Genomic DNA, 16568 nt, shown 5'->3' on the forward strand with positions numbered 1-16568 from the left:
GAAGCAGGAGGACACTTGTTAATGATGTGATGTTGATACATATGTTCAATTAGCAACCTGGTAAGGTGAAGCACAAAACCTTTCTCCTCGTTTACTCATATCAACGCATAAACCCATCTGGACACATGGGCCTGAGGAAGAAGGCAGAGTCTGCTCTGAGGGGCTTTCAGTGCTGAAACGTATTCCTTCAATAGTCCATGTTTATTTATCAAATGGGGAAATGTTCCCTGTGTCAGAGGTATTAGTCATCAGTCCATGCAGCAAGTGTTTGTACAGTCAGGCTGTCAGCAGAGGATCTTTACTGGAGATTTCGGGGAGAGCTGCTTTCTTTACATTGGCTCTGTCAGATGAATGTTAACTTCCTCTGAATTAAAATTCAACAATGATCATTTGATCTCTAATAATATGTTGATCTCAGCCTCATTTTGATTTACGTTTTATTTTTCTCTTCTGCACATCAGCCCAGCCATGACAGGACTCACAAATTGTAGAATACAATCCAAAGGATTGCTGGTAATTTCTTCAGGAAAGGTCCACACATCCAAACATCCTCCTGTGCAAAGAGCCACCAGCTAGCTCTGAATAGCTCTCACTGCAGGTGCAGTGTCTCTGGATGGCTCTCACTGCAGGTACAGGGTCTCTGGATGGCTCTCACTGCAGGTGCAGTGTTTTTGGATGGCTCTCACTGCAGGTGCAATGTTTTTGGATGGTTCTCACTGCAGGTGCAGTGTTTTTGGATGGCTCTCACTGCAGGTGCAGTGTTTTTCGATGGTTCTCACTGCAGGTACAGGTCTCTGGATGGTTCTCACTGCAGGTGCAGTGTTTTTGGATGGCTCTCACTGCAGGTGCAGTGTTTTTGGATGGCTCTCACTGCAGGTACAGGGTCTCTGGATGGCTCTCACTGCAGGTGCAGTGTTTTTCGATGGTTCTCACTGCAGGTACAGGTCTCTGGATGGCTCTTGCTCTGCCCAGCCCAATGAGGCTGCCCCGGTGAGCTGCGAGATTTACCCGGTACGGTCCCAGCCCTGGGTCAGTGCTCTTGCAGCGTCTCTGAGCCTGCTCTGTGCTATGCAGATGTACTCCTGGTAATCCAGCTGTCAATGCTGATGCTGATTTAGGGACAAGGGATCAACTCCATATTGCATATTAAGCCCAGAGGCTCACTTCTACATTTGTGGCTATGACTGACTCGCGTGAACCTGACTGAGTTACTCATGCTCTGCCCGGAGACACTGGTCTGATTCTATCTGGGTTGAAATGTCTTATCTTCTTTTTAAATTGATTTTGTTTGCCATGTTTCCAGGTTTGATCACTCTTGCAGCAGGTACTTTATGCACTTCAGAGTGATTTTTTTTTTTTGATGAATCAAAATTACCTAAGAAAACCCTTCACTTAAGATTGAATGAAAAATTCTGCCTGACTTTAAACAAGATATTTTTCCTTTGTTTTTCCTTTGTTTCCTTTGTTTTCCTTTGTTTTTAAGGGTTTGAAACATTATTTTTTTTCCATGTTATTGCAATTTAACTGTATCCAATTACAGTATTATTTCTTTCTAGAACTGGTTCTTCTTGCAAGCTTCACCCTGTCCCCTAAAAATAATTCACTGAAATGGGATTGTTTTTCTGCATTGCTGTAATTTTGTAATACTATAGACAAGTCACTTTCATCACTTTGTTCCTCCTTATGCTAAACAAGGGTAATATTGCACAGCTGAAAAATCTGATGAACCTTAATTCATTGATAGTTGTAGCATGTTTCAGAATTGTGTTATATTCCCAGAAATATTCTCAGTTGCATAGATCTTCAGGGGAATATTCAGAGTTAACACTAAAAGACACTGAAGTAGAGTATAATTTTGTGTTGACAAAAAAAGGCTAAGTGCATGGCACTCCCTGCCGATGCTTTAATTTCACAAATCCTTGTCTGGAGACCTTTCTACTTCTAAATTTCTGAAGGATCTCTAGGATTTTAGCTGACTGACTTCTATTTGACTTTAAAGGGAGATCTGCATTTTAAAACACTGTGCAATATTTTGAAAAGTTCTTCATGATGTCCAGACTAGCATCACATTAAATCTGTCCTTGGCAATGGCAAATGATGTTATTAATATTCAGTTGCAGCAAGATGGATTCAAACAGGGGGAGGGTAGGGGGTGTTCTTTGGCATAGTTCTTGGTTGTTAAGAAAGTAATAAACCTTCCTTGTCTCTGATTTTATAACGGACAATAACCATTAACTGATCAACAGAAGAAATGTCAGGTGTGGAATCAATGCTGATAGAAAAATATTTCATCTGTTTACATTTACGAAGGATCACTGATAAAACCTTTGATCCCATTAAGGATATAAACTCTTCACATATAGTCGATGACAAGTCTGATGAGCTAGCTGAGCTCCACCAGCCTCACTGTGCTTAGTGAATGTTCAGCTAAAAAGGGATCAAATTGACTCATGAATTTCAAGATTCCTAGGAAATTACCATTGTGAGGTGACCCAGTTTTTTGATTAGTGTCATGAAAAGACAGGTCTCACTGAGAAATAAACGTAATAATGTCAACCATGTGCTTAAGTTCTTCTCTCCGTTATACACATTCGCTTTCAAATTGTTTTGTCATTTTAGCATAAACTGTACCACTTGCTTTCATCTGAGAAACACAAGCTTAGCATAGTTCTGTGCAGAAATCAAAGATGAGCATGGAAAAAAAGGCCCCTCTTTGCCTATTGAATCATTGATCAGACAAGCACAGTAGATATTTGCATGGATCCTTAGTAGTTGGGTCTCAGTAGCTGCCTTAGATAATTGTTGAAAGGGAAAGAAGTAAAGAGCAGCAAATGTAGACATTTCATCCATCTGTTTTTTCCGGTAATGACAGACTTTCTTATGGGTTGCCCTCTCACTTCTGTCCTTCTTCAAGTACAGAGGAGTCACCAACTGATAATGGTATTGATAATGTTATTACTTTGAACCATCTAGTTTAAACCAGGAACAAGAAATAATGAAATGAACTACCTTCCCTTGTTAGCAAATGTTGAGGAGAAATTGTCTGCCTGGGCCAGGAGGATATTAAGAAAGAAAGAGAGAAGAAAAGCAAAGGTTAAGAAATCAAATCTGATTTGCAGTGGGACTAATTTCACGTTGTATTATTCTCTCCTCAAAAAAGCCATTTGATTGAATTGGAAAATACATGTGAAAATACTATGAACTCTGAAAGTTTCAGGAAGTCTTCAGTGACCAGGCTATGGTCAGTCACCAGCTGTTAGTTGAAACCATAGTGTTCCATCTTCCCATGTCACTGAGGGCTTATCAGTCCAATTAATTTTTGGGATGCGGTCATCCCTACCTATATTTCTTACACCATGTCTGTGACATTTTTGATCCTCTCTTGCAGTGTTTTCAGCTCATGCAGTTCTCTGTTCTCTGTTTCTGCTTCCCTGTACAGGTGCAGAGAACTTTCTGTGCGGCAGAGGCCCCTATCACAACCACAGCATGTGAGGATAACTGCCTCTACAAGGAGAAGGTTAGTTCTTTTCCCTCCTCATGAAACATCCTGTCTGCTCCCCACAGGACTCATGACAGCTCAGTGGAGAAGAGCTGTTGAGTATGCCCAGACAAAGCAAAGGAGATTTGCCTTAGCAAGAGTGAGGTGGCAAAGTCATCCTTGGCTTATGGGTTTATGACCCTCACAAATAGCTTTAGTGCTAAAGCAGAAACAACAAAATTTTGTATTGTTCTGTTAAGAAGACAGAAGATCAGAGGACTTTAAAAAAGAGGAATAAAACCTCTTTAGGTTGAGTAAGTGAAAACAAAGGAGGGAACATAATAATGTACAATCACAGCTCTTCCTCAGTGTGGCAGCAGCATCTGTTAAAAAATGCAGGACACTTAAAACTGGCAGGGAACTTGAAAAGTCTCGTTTAGCTGCAGAACTGGGCTATGCCATAGAGACAAGGGCTTCAGGCAGTTGCAATAGAGTTTCCTATTAAATGCTGAACTACCAGTGGCTGTGGGCTCTGGTTTCTTCACATTCTCCCTTTCCTCTACTGTTACTCCAGTGCTTCCTGGTTATGTTAAAAACTAATGCTTGGTCCTCTGAGATACCCGTTGACTGTGATTGGTGTTACAAGCCACCTCGTGATGGGCTGTAGTAGAAAAAGCACTTGCCACTGGAGGTGAACACAAGGTGAGATAAAAACTGAACAAAAATATGGCATTGCTCTTTTTTAACTGAAAATTCAAGTCCAAGGTGTGAACAGCATAACCTTCGAATAATAAATGTGCAGACAAATCTTTCAGGTGCACTATGAGAGCTATTTTGGAAGACATAACTGCAAGCCTCTTGAGTCAGATGTAGTGATTGCATCGATGTAGGCTGCCCCAGCAAAATGTCTTTTCATGACCAAGGCAGAGGATTTCATTAAGAGTGCTGTTATGTTTTCACTGCCTAGTTAATTTTGCTTTCTGAGGCTCTTCCAATGTCTCAGTTCACAGGAAAGTATGTCAGGAAGAATTTTCAATTCTTCCCATGGCATGTACTTTCGGTGGAGATTTTATTTTACAGAAATGTAGAAGCTCATTTCTGTCTAGTGTTATTTGGCTGTCAGAGGTCGAGCTGGGAGGGAAGGCACTCCAAGGAAACAACACCCTCTTCGTAATAACCATTAGGCAACAGGCTCAGCTATCAGTGGTACACAGAATCTCAGCTGGTTAAACTGCCTACATTTCTCTCTGAAGTTAACAGTAGAATAGCCAAGTAGAAACCATTCCCCAGATGTTACAAGTGCTCTGAAATATGTTTGAAACGATCTAAATACTTTACACTTCTTATAAATTCATATCTTGATCCCAGAAGAGGATCCAGTGCACTCACCATGGACTAATAAACATTTAGAAAAGTTAAATTACTTAGAGATATTTAAGTATCATACAAATATGTGTAAAGTGTAGACACTCTCCAGCATAAAACAGAACCTGCAAAGATCTTTGTTTATTTAATTGCATTTTGGTTCATCCATTTAATAAGGAGGATCATTTTTAACCTCTCCAGTTACAAACAGAATTTCAGATTCTGTTACAACAGACTGGAGAAAGAGAAATCTTAAACCGAGGGCATTTAGTCACCTGCAGAGTGGGAGAGATTGAAAAGGAAAATAGATTTACTGCCTTCCACATCAGTTTGAAGGCAATTTGTGTTTGAATTCCTCTTAAATCAATTTCTGAATAATATTAGTTGTCTGAAATGATGCAAAATGATATTGGAATTCAGCCTCATTTTGCAGCACAGAGAAATTCTCTCTCTTTGTCCTTGTTACTCTTTAAGTCATCTGTTTTCCCTTCATTTATTCTTTCATGATGTGCTCTGCCTGCTGATGAGTGAAATGCAAACAGGAAGTGGGAAGGAACAGGCTTTGTCTCTCCTGCCAGTTGCTTCATACATTTGTGAAGAAGCAGACCTGCATCATAAAACCAACCGAAAGCCATGGAGTTACCTCTCTAAAAAATGTAATGGACTGTACTGAAAGCCTAACTTTGACTGATGTGAGGTTTGGGACTTCATCCAGGTAAGAATTCATGCAGCAATGAGCACAGATAAGGCAGCTGACCCAGAGTAGGGCCAAACTGTTTACCAGCAGATGTGTTTTTGAAAATCTTCCTTAACTGGTCATGGCAGCGGAAAATACCCTGCTGTTAAACGCATCTGCAATCCACTGCGCTCCCAATCCACCTACAAAAATTCTGACCTTTAAAGAAATGATGGAGAAGCTGGTGATTTTTTCCATGGCATTGAAGCTCAGTCTATTTTAGGCTCCAAGGCAATTGCAGCCCTTTTTGCTCCCTATTTCACATCACTTTTAAGTCTTGTTCTGGCCACTATGAACCCTTCAGCACTTCTCCCTGTGCAATCACTCGAGTCAAGATCTGTGATTTGTGATTTGCAGATGACATGTACATTTCTTGGCTGATGGCTGTTAAAGCAGTTTGCAAACCTAAGGCAATAAAGTGCAGGGATGCAGTTGAAGCTTTCTATTGCCACACTAAATTGCCATTCTCATGCAAATGAATAATAAGTTCCTCTAGGACTGAAAATAATCTGTTGTAAATTTCTGCATTAATTTTTTAAGTAAATAATTTTGCAAATTATCTTTATATACCTTCTATAGATGGGAATATCATATTTAACTAGTCTGTGTATCAAAACAGTGATGCAGCTTGCTGTATAGGAAAAAGAAAAAAGCAATCAGTTTCTGCATTCACCAAATCTAGGTCCTTTAATCCCTTCAGTATGGAAATCTACTTATTACTGAGCTGCAGAGCACAGTAACAATTCCTAAAGTGTTAACACAATTATTTATACATTTCTGATCATCTTTCATTTAAATATTTATAAAATACATACTGGGAAGTATGTACCTTTTAGAAAACTCAGTTTCTATGTCATTTTCTTAAAATATTCACTTCTCTTAAAAGATACCTAAAAAAAAAACACCCTGCTGGATTTTGTTTTAAGTGACACTATAAATGTACAAACAAAATGTAATCTTAAACAGAAAATAGTATGATTACCATCAGAAGGATTACTGTGGTTTGTTGTTCAGAGAGTAAGAAACACAAGATGATTTTTTCATATACTCAGTCTCAGCTTGCAAAAAACCAAATATATTGAAGTGCCTTGGTCTTAATGTGCATCCTAAAGTCTACATATTGTATAAATTCCTAATCCTGTCAAAATCTAAGTCTGAAGATTAGCAGAATGTATAATAAATGATTCCATGTCATTACACATAAAAATAGTATTGCTAAATCAAGTGTGGCCCTTTATAAATGTAAAAAAGACCAACTTAAGCAGATTTGTGCTTTATAATTCTACAGCTCTGACTAGAAAAAAAGATTGACTAAAACAGATTCCCCATTTCTCTGATACAAATCAGTTTGTCTTCACACACATGCAAAAAGACATTGGAATAGATTTCTTTAGCATATAACTTAATATTTATTGAGATTTCTTGTACATTTAATTATTAATGCCAGCAGTGTTACAGTATTTCTGTGAGGTTGCTATTACTGACCCTGTACCTGTTGGGTTTTTTTCCCCCCTCATATTATTTCCTCTACAAGCATGAAGGCATAGCACTTACCAATTATTTTGTGTGACAGAGTCAAAAAGACTTACAGTCACTAGGTCTCTTATTTGGCAGCATTTCAGGGCTTGTCATCCTACAAAATATTGTTTAGTTTAATCATTTTATAGTTCGTGCATTTGGCACATTAATGATAAACATTTACAGAACAACCATCTCTCAATGTATTAAAATGAATCTTGTAGAAATGTTCAGTGAAGCCAGAAGAAAATGTAAACCACATATAGAGTACAAATAACCTAGACACAGTAGTACTACCATTACAAGGTGTGGTGATTTTGACTGTTGGGGTAATCTACTACAGACACCTTCCTATAAAAAAGATCTGTTGTTTTATTTACCATTTCCCCTTCATGAAATTAAATAATTAGAATAACATAGAAAAGGCAAATTAAAAACTTACTCTGTTGTATATAATATACTATATAATATAAAATATGAATAGTATACTATATAATATATAATATGAATAATATACTATATAATATATAATATGAAGGCTGTTAGGAATAATGTATGAACACAAGCCTTTTATGGAGTTGTGACACCTTTGCATGGCTTAAATGGAGAATAAGTCAGTAGTGATCTTGTTGGTGGAAAAATTGGTTATAGACAGTCTTTTTCCTCCCACACCTTTTAAATAACCCAGCCAACCAGAGAACTCAGAATGACTGAAGTCAGTAGACAGCTGCAGGATGCAGTGCTACTGAGCTTAGTAGTAAAACTCTCACTGACTTCCATAGAGGCAAATTTCTCCCCAACATTTTCAAAGGTGCCTGGAGGGTGCACATCACCAACATAAGGAATTTTAAGGAGGTATTTCACAGTGATTGAAAATAATATTTTTCAGACATGTCTTATCCAGATGCTGAGATAGTGCTTACAACAAGCATTAAAATAGGGCAGTTTCTTAATGATGAAAATACCTCTCACCCAGCTCGTGTGATCAATTGCCACATTGCAATTGTTTTGCACATTCTTGAGTGTACTGATCCAGATTCTGAAGGTCTAACATGCACAGCAAGCCTCCAGTCATTGGGGACAGCAGGAGCTCTGCTGGAGTCAAGTCTCCAGGACTAGACATAGAACCTACTCCTAGGCTCATTATTTCTTTCACTTGAAGAACTAAAAATGACCAAAAGAACTAACTATCATTTACAGAAGAAAATTAAATGTCCTGGTAATCTAAATCTTGGACTAAATTGGGAACATATCTAGCACTGACTGTCTTGGACAGGCACTATTAACACATTTATTGGGCAGGACTGAGTGGATCTGACACATAGAGGCACTGGGAGAGGAAGTACTGAAGACTGAATTTAAAAGCACAATGCTGTAATCTCTCATTATTTTCTCCCTTTTTAAGTTCACTAGGAGTAAACCTGCGAGAGTCAGGGGTTTTCCTTTGTGCATGCCAAGGAGCTTCTTCCTAATGCTAGTTGTTGGGAAGGAAATCATCTGCTTTTTATCTGCTGTCTGGGAACACAAGCACCACCCAGCCCAATTACCTCCCTCACACACATCTCTCCAAAGACCCCCAGACCCTCCATGCACAGGCCAGTATGTCACCAGCAATTCAATGGACAGAAGAAGTTGAATCCATAACTTGTAGAGATCCATTTTCAGCCCTTCTTCCACACTGCTGCTGGACCAGAGAGGGGGTGAGTGTTCAACACCGTGTCCTGCAGTGCAGAGGGAGCCAAAGGCTAGGGTGTGGGACTGGCATGGCAGGTATAAGTAATGCAATACATCTCCATAATTTGTTACTCCCCAGAATTCCTCGTGTTTCAGGCTGTAGTGTGGCTGGGGGAGCTGTGTGGTGTTTATGAGCAGGTGTTCAGCAAGGAAAGAAAAACACCTATACCAAGCTATACTCTGGGAGAGCTTCTCTGGGAGTTCATTCTTTCTGCACCTTCCGTGAACAGTCTTGTCAGAGGGCTTAAATGACCTTATGAGAGGGATACAGATCTTAAAGTAAATATATCAGCTATGCTTTATTAGGGAAATAGGCAGGAGAATCCTCCATTCCAGTTCAGTTTCAGTTCCTTTAAGGAAGCCAACCTCTTTGCAAAAGGGTCCAACAACATGCTGAGGTCTATGATAAATCAGGGCAGTTTTTTTCCCCCCTACCATTTCTTTGGAAAATAGCAGCCAAATCAAAATCTCATATGGGGGAAAAAATGTGAATGAATATTCAATTTGGGAAAGGGTAATAATAAAAATATTTTTGTTTCAGTGTTCTTGGAACTAAAAATTCCAGTGTTGAAAAGCTTTCTTAAAACAAATTTTTCAATTTCAATTCAGGCTTTAAAACTAAACTTAAAAAACCAAAACCAACTTAAAACAAAAGAAAATACTAGAATCATATCAGAAATAACTCTTCTACATAATCCAGACAGAAAATTTCTCGGTCTGGATAAAACTTCTTGTCCATTCCTTCAGTATTATAGAGGGCTTTTTTCAGAATAGAAACCAGACAATCTCTAAATACCACCGACTGTTCAAAACAAGTCCTTACATGCCACTTACAGTAGGACCAGTGCCCTTGACCCTGTACTTACCAGCATAGGATTCAGGGCTTTATTATGAGAATATATGTATGTAATAAGAAAATAAACTGGCTAAATTATTAAAAGGTGACAAATCATTTGGCTTTGTTCAATCTGAGTGTCTTCATTTATGACCACTGAAGCAGACAAATATATTCCCTCTTTGGGTAAATTTTGGATATGACTGTATATTTTTCTTTTGTTATAGAAAATGCTGGCATGTCATAGTCCCTCTGACGAGCAGAATGTAATAAGCACCAGACACTGGGAAAATACTTCCTATCTGTTAGAAGAAGGTGACAGTTTTCAAATAGATGATACATGATTTAGTTTTGTTGGTGAGTTATGTACACTGGGTTTCACATTAAATCTATCACTGAATACACATTTATCATGGTAACGAGATCATCACTTAATAGAGCTGCTAATATTCCCTCTCAGGATATATAGTGGTAAATATACATTTAAAAAATAAAAAAAAACCAAACCTCAATGCATCTTTAAGTGCATTGTATTCATTAAATAAGGAAATGAGTAGCAATCAGAGAAAGTGTGATAGATGAAGAAGGAGCTGTAGCACAGAACAATGATCTGGGGAATATCTCTGATGTGGTGATTGTTTTCTTCCAGCATGCTCTTTAGTGTTGCCTTTACCCCAGAAAAGCTTTCAGATCCCAGCTGCTTCTATATTGATGAGTATGGGGAACAGAACAAACTCTAGCTGTGAATGTTCGATCAATCTTTATATAGGTAAAATTGCCACTCTCCAGCTGATTTATGTAATGATTTTAGTTTGTGCCAGGAAAGCCGTAACAGAAATCCACTCCTGTGCAATTAATTGTTTAAATCAAATACACATCCCTGCAGCACAGGATGCTTATGCCTAAATTTTGTAGGAGACAAGACTATACATCTTGAATAAATGATGGAGAAACTGGTTGAAGTTTACTTTCTGCTATCCAGGTGCCGGAGTTGCTTCTTGCCTTCTTCAAATGTAGTCTATTTAATCTCCTGTAGTGTAGGAAATTATGTTCAAAATCTCTGTGATCCTCTCTCCCTACTAAGTTATGCAAGTAGTGACAAGTATACACTGCAAGTCTTGAGATTTTATCTTTAATGTGTGGCTACACACTGTTGATCAAGAGAGCCTGGTAGAAAAACATTATTTTCAGGTGTGAAAAACCGTCACCTTTATCAAATAATTTCTCTTGCATCTCTCCCAAGGCATTGTACCCTATTTAAACTTGGGAGGTTAAGTTTGTAGCATTCATTATGACTGAAAATTTAGTTCACACAATCATGATGTTCCCTTTATTAAGTGTTACTGTTAAACATTATTAAAATAATGTGGTTGGCCTTTTGAAAGGTTCACAAGATATTTATTTCTTTGTCTTGTCTCTTAATTGCATCTGCTTCATAAGATTCTGATATGTAAGCTAATGTTGCTGCTATACGCCTCGTTTGCCACATATTATCTGATTTATCTATGCATATCTTACAATTTATAGACCTCTCATAAGGTCTTACAGCTCTGCCTGATGTGTATAATTGAAATGCTTATGAGTAATGTAAATCTCTTTTGACAGAGCTATGTCTTGAATCTGGTTGGTAGGTTTCCTTGAACCTCAAAACAAATCAGAAATAAATTCTGGCAGATAGCCTGGCAGTTTTACTATACTTAGAAAAATGCATTCTGTAAGAATCTTCACTCATGCCATTATATGAATTATTAGCCAGAATAACAACGGGTTTCAGAATCCAGAGCAAGAGTTATTCCTGTATCCAGATACCCCTACTAAAAATGTCTCCCTTACCCACTAGTCCTCTCCCAATCTGATCCATTTTATTTCATACCTTCAGCTCCCATTCATTACTACCCCTTGACAAACAATTAGTCTCCAGCCTTCAGAATAACTGTTCTTTTATTAGTAATTTTCAATTTCTACTGTCATGACCTGTAAAGCTCTGGACAGGGTATTGATCTAACCATGCTTTGTGCAAGCAGTGGGTCCAGAGTCCTGAAGGGGTCCTTCAGTTAAACTTTGGGGAAACTCCTCATCCAATCCCAAGTGCAGGACTCATGATGCACATGGTATATGTGTGTAATATGGAGTGCTTCCTACTGCCCATTGCCACAGAGTGGGCAGCACTTCAGGAGCTGTGGAAGGTGCCAGGATTTTTACTAGAGAAAGGCAGGTTCCTGTGCATCCATGCAACCTTGCTAACCAGCAAAACTTACAGATACATAAAGAAATTTTTTTCAGCATCTGTCCAGAATGGGATAACTGAATGGGTGTTCAGAAATGTTGTTTCACCTTCTTGCTGGGGGTGTGTTAGCTCTGCCTTGCCTCTCACCATTGGCTGCAGCTACAGGGCCCAGTTCAGTCCTGAATTACCATCAGACATTTGTTACTTGTGCAAGATCACTTACTTGGGCTGAAAATCTTCCCGAAACACCATGTTCATTGTGCAAATTGTGTTGTTCTCTCCAACCAGCCAGGAAATAAGCTGGGCAGCAGTCCAAGCAGGCACCATAACTCTGCTTTTGGGCGATAGCTTCTACATTTAGAAGGCAGTTGGTTAATCATTATTCCTTTTCTCTCTGCATGCAGGTCCTTTTCAAGACTGAGATATCAAGGCTCACATTTGCCCGGACATTACTAAGAGCTGCAGCTCTGGGGATCAAGCCACAGACTCTTTACAACAGACTAATCAAAATTAAAAAGCCCAAACCTATAGGACATGAGAATCAGATCTTTCTATGGAAAAAGAGAAGGCCTCTAACATTGACTCCTCCACTCCATTGGCCACAAAGCCTATTCTGGATCGGGAAACGGAGATGTTGCTGAGTTCTTTTAATAGAAGTGGGAGCATCAAAAGGCACTTTTTTTTTTTTTGAAGATTATCAAGTGCTTAGGAGAGGAGCAAACAATCAGCAACATCAAAACCTGATGCAATTCTCCTGAAAGGCACTCTGATGTACTGGAAATGCCACATCTCCACTCCTGGGACCCAGTGTGATTATCTGGGGAAAACAGAGTGATTTCCTAACTATTGACTTCCCATAGGTCTAGGTCAATGTGGCCTGATGGTTTTCAGCAAAAGGCTCCCAGTAGTCTTTAAAAAAGGACAAATTATAGAGCTGTTTGTTGCGGTTTGTGAGTCAGGAGGGTGTGGGACATCAGCTGCCATGGAAAGAAGGTGATGTTACAGGGAGTGGAAATAGACCCTCCTTTGCTTGCAGGACTTCTCTGCTGAGCTATGACAGCTATGGCAAAACCATTTACTGCCATCAAGAGGCAGCTATGAGAGGAGAATATGAAATATGCTGTTTTTTATCCAGTGTTTCCCAATGACCAATTTATTATTTTCACCCTGTCCAGCACTGTGGAAGGGTGCATCAGGGATCTGCCTTTCTCTGCTCTGAATAACTTAAGTCAGGATGCAACATGTGAAATAATTGAGCTGACCAGAATTTACAGCTCTAGGTGGAGTTTCTTCTTTCTGTTGGGTTTGCGAGTCATGACAATAAGAGCATGATGCAAAATGTATATGCTCATTTCTTCATCATTTTTCATTTTCATGCTCTTTTATGACTCAGATCAGCTCTAGCATGGTCCAGCTCTCTTAGGCAAGAGTTTCTACAATGATTAGGTATCATCTTTAAAAATTAGAGCAACAGACAGCTCATGTGAGCCATGCTCTTTCATTTTTCACTCTGATCTTCACATAGTAAGTCCCGCATGATTTTCAGAGAGGCCTGTCTTGTTTAATGTGGACTTTGTTGGGCTGTAATTTATTTTACTTAATTATTTATGGCTACATTATGTATATTAGCTGCACTTGTCTAAATAACAAGGGTTGCAATGGAAGACTGCCTGTTCAGCTGATTAATTCCTATTACTTTCTGCATTTCTTCAGGTAATTCTGTGATGAGTTTAGATTGCTGTTTATTGTTCCTGGGTTGTGTCTAGCAAGAGCACTCTGAGACAACCCAGAGTTAGAATAGGCACCAGCAGAACTTAAATGGATATATAAGATTGGATCCGTTCTGCACTTAAAGATTATTTCAGAAGGATAGGGAAGTGTTTGAGAACTGAATGAATAAAAGATCACTCCAAGCTAATTTTTTTTTAGTTGAGTGCATTTAAATCAAGAGCTCATTTTATTTCTTACAGTTTTGAGACTTTTTAATTATTTTTTATATTCTATATTTCATTCATGAAAGTAAGAGAGCATACCACATAATAAATGGAAACTTACCCAGAAAAAAAGAAATAGATTGAAAGATTGGTTTCTGGTCTGACACATTCTTTTGTCTGCTTTTTACTGCTTCCTAACAGCTTGCAGCCATGGCAGGCAGCTAGCAGCCCAAGTGCAGATTAACCATTTTAATATTTATTGATAGGAAAATACCCTGAGCACACTTTTAATATGGGTTCCTTGGACATAAGGGCATCAATGGCTCTATAAAATGTAAATAGATTCTTAATTACCTCAAGTGCCCCTTCTGCCCAAGTGGCTCTTTCACGTGAAATACGTCTCTCTGGTAATGAGTCCAAATATTGCTAATGGACTGTCAAGGGCATATTGTGGAATCTTTTTATCATGGGTGCCACACTGGCAATGTGTAGAGTTTGCTGCTTCATCAGTTCAGGGAAGTTCTCAGGTTGGTTTTTTTTCACAGCAGGGGAGCTCCTCCTAAATGAAGACTATCACAGTCTGGGCCTGACTGTCTTTGTATTTCTTACAATCTGTTTTGGGCTCTCAATAAGAAGGATACAAAAAGTCAATAAGAGGAGACAAAAGTACTTTGCAATGTGTTATAGCTTTCAGGGTTGTTTTTCCCAAAGGAAATATTTCCCCAGAAATTCCTTTCCTTTTCCTGCTCCCCATTTCTGTCCCAGGAGCAGGCTCCACTCCTGCCTTTTAGCCTGTCTTAGAAGTATCATCTCACAGTTCTCCATGGTTGGAGTTCATTCGTTCAGTTCTCACACTTCAAGGTGTACATTACATCTTGAAAACTTCTGGTAGAAGAATTCAAACTCTGAGGAAGGAAATTGCTAGATTTAGCCTATGATGGACATATAACCATGAAAGGAGCTGTAAGGAGTGAGAAATGGAATTTCCAATTTTTTTTCAGAATAATGTGAGTCAGTTTATAGGCTGTAGAGTAAAAGATATATCATTTAATGGGCAGGGAAAAGAAAAGGACCATCGTGCCTATTTTGAGAGTTGTAGATGGAGAGAAATTGGTAAAAAGAAATTGTCTACCCCACACTGCTGCACATTGACTTAGAACCTGTGTGCTGACATTTGAGAGTTGTACATGCCTTTCTTGAAAACCTGTGTGAAGGCAGATGATAAGAAGCTCTGAAACCATCTGCATCTTGAGAGACAGATTCTGGCTCGGCTCTGCTTCATTGCTGCCTGCAAAAATAAGCCATATGATTCTAAGTCTTGTTGCCTTAGACTAAAGAAAGAATGGGTAATTGTAGGCTTGGAATGGGAAGGATGCATCTGACTGAACAGTAATGTCTCTGGGACAGCCTCCAGTGGGGGTATCAAGGGCAAGCACAGTTAATGTATTTAAGGTGCAGCTTCAGTTGTTTGAGAGGGATTGTATGATGACCACAAGGCAGTTCACTTACCCAGAAAGGTCTTTGTAGCCTTGTGTTTATTTGTAAAGCAGGCATACTGTTACTACCAGTAGCTGTGGGAAGATGCCGTCGTCAGCTGTGAAAACTGCAACTGGTGCAACCTCAAGTAGGTTGGAAATGTCAATGGGTAAGTGAAGACTCTGCATGCTTCTGCCAAGGGTTGGAAAGGAAATGTGAATGTGAAAATGTGAAGGTGTCTGGGCCTGGGTTCACTGCTTCTGACATACCTTAATGTCCACTGTACACTACGTGCTTTAGCAGAAGGATGCTGCTTTTAGTAAAACAGTGCCTGTTTCTCCATTTTCATTCCTTACTCAAAAATCAAACAGCTGCGTGGAAAGTGGGCAAAGAGGGATAAATTAATATGTCAGAGTGATTTGGTCAAGACTTTCTAAGCAGTTCTTCTGATTCTTTCTCTCATCCTCAAGAAGAGAGGAGAAATCACTTTATAATGGGAGAAATCATTTTATTATACCATGGTCTTACAATGATCCTTTTAATAGTGAGGGTTATGTCACCCTGTAGATTATGTTAGCCTAGACAGTGGCCTTGGGCTCCCTTGTTGTGGTCTCTTTTGTCTGTGCCAGAGATGCTGTGGTTTGTAGCTGTGCAGAGCTTCTCCTGGGGTTTCTTGGATGTGACCAGGTCACACTGCTGCAGCCATAGCACTGAATGTCCATAGATGACTGTGAGCATAGAAAAGATTGAAGGCAAAGAAAGAAGATGCAAGGCAGGAAAACGAGGAAAAACTGGGGCAGAAAGGCAACTGATCTAGAGAACTTGCTGAGTTCCTTTGGAGGAGACTGCATCCAGTATGAAGAACATAAAGTATTTCAGAGAGAAAGTAGATCTACTCTTTTTGTTCCTGTGTTATAATCAGATATGTATCTCATTTAATCTTCCCTCTTCTTCCCTTCTCTGCAGATATATAAACTTGGTAGTAAGAAGTTCATCATGCTTCACAAAATTAGCACATCTGTAATTTATATGCCTTTTAACTTCTAGTTACATTTCATAATAGAAGAGCTGAGGTTCCCAGCAAACCATTTATGGTACCAGAAAGCTGTGGGAGAAGATTGCTTACTTCCTAATGCAGTGTGACCCAAAGAAGTGTTTTCTACTGAAGTGGCCCACAGCAATAAGTGCTTAAGTGGCATAAGGGAATAGAGGAAGAGTATATTACCAGAGATGATATCTTTTCTAATAGCATTTTTAAGAATTAA

The 16568-nt window shown here is 39.1% G+C and overlaps 1 long non-coding RNA gene across 1 annotated transcript; it reads left to right on the top strand.

The window, feature by feature from the left end:
• The first annotated feature begins 5389 nt into the window (after positions 1 to 5389).
• Positions 5390 to 12421, top strand: LOC128792612 (uncharacterized). The gene is made up of 3 exons (XR_008432470.1): positions 5390 to 5558; positions 9894 to 10023; positions 12298 to 12421. It is a non-coding gene; the product is annotated as an uncharacterized LOC128792612 (long non-coding RNA).
• The last annotated feature ends 4147 nt before the right edge of the window (positions 12422 to 16568 follow it).

The sequence above is a fragment of the Vidua chalybeata genome, chromosome 9 (assembly GCF_026979565.1).
Source record: "Vidua chalybeata isolate OUT-0048 chromosome 9, bVidCha1 merged haplotype, whole genome shotgun sequence".
NCBI classification, from domain to species: domain Eukaryota; kingdom Metazoa; phylum Chordata; class Aves; order Passeriformes; family Viduidae; genus Vidua; species Vidua chalybeata.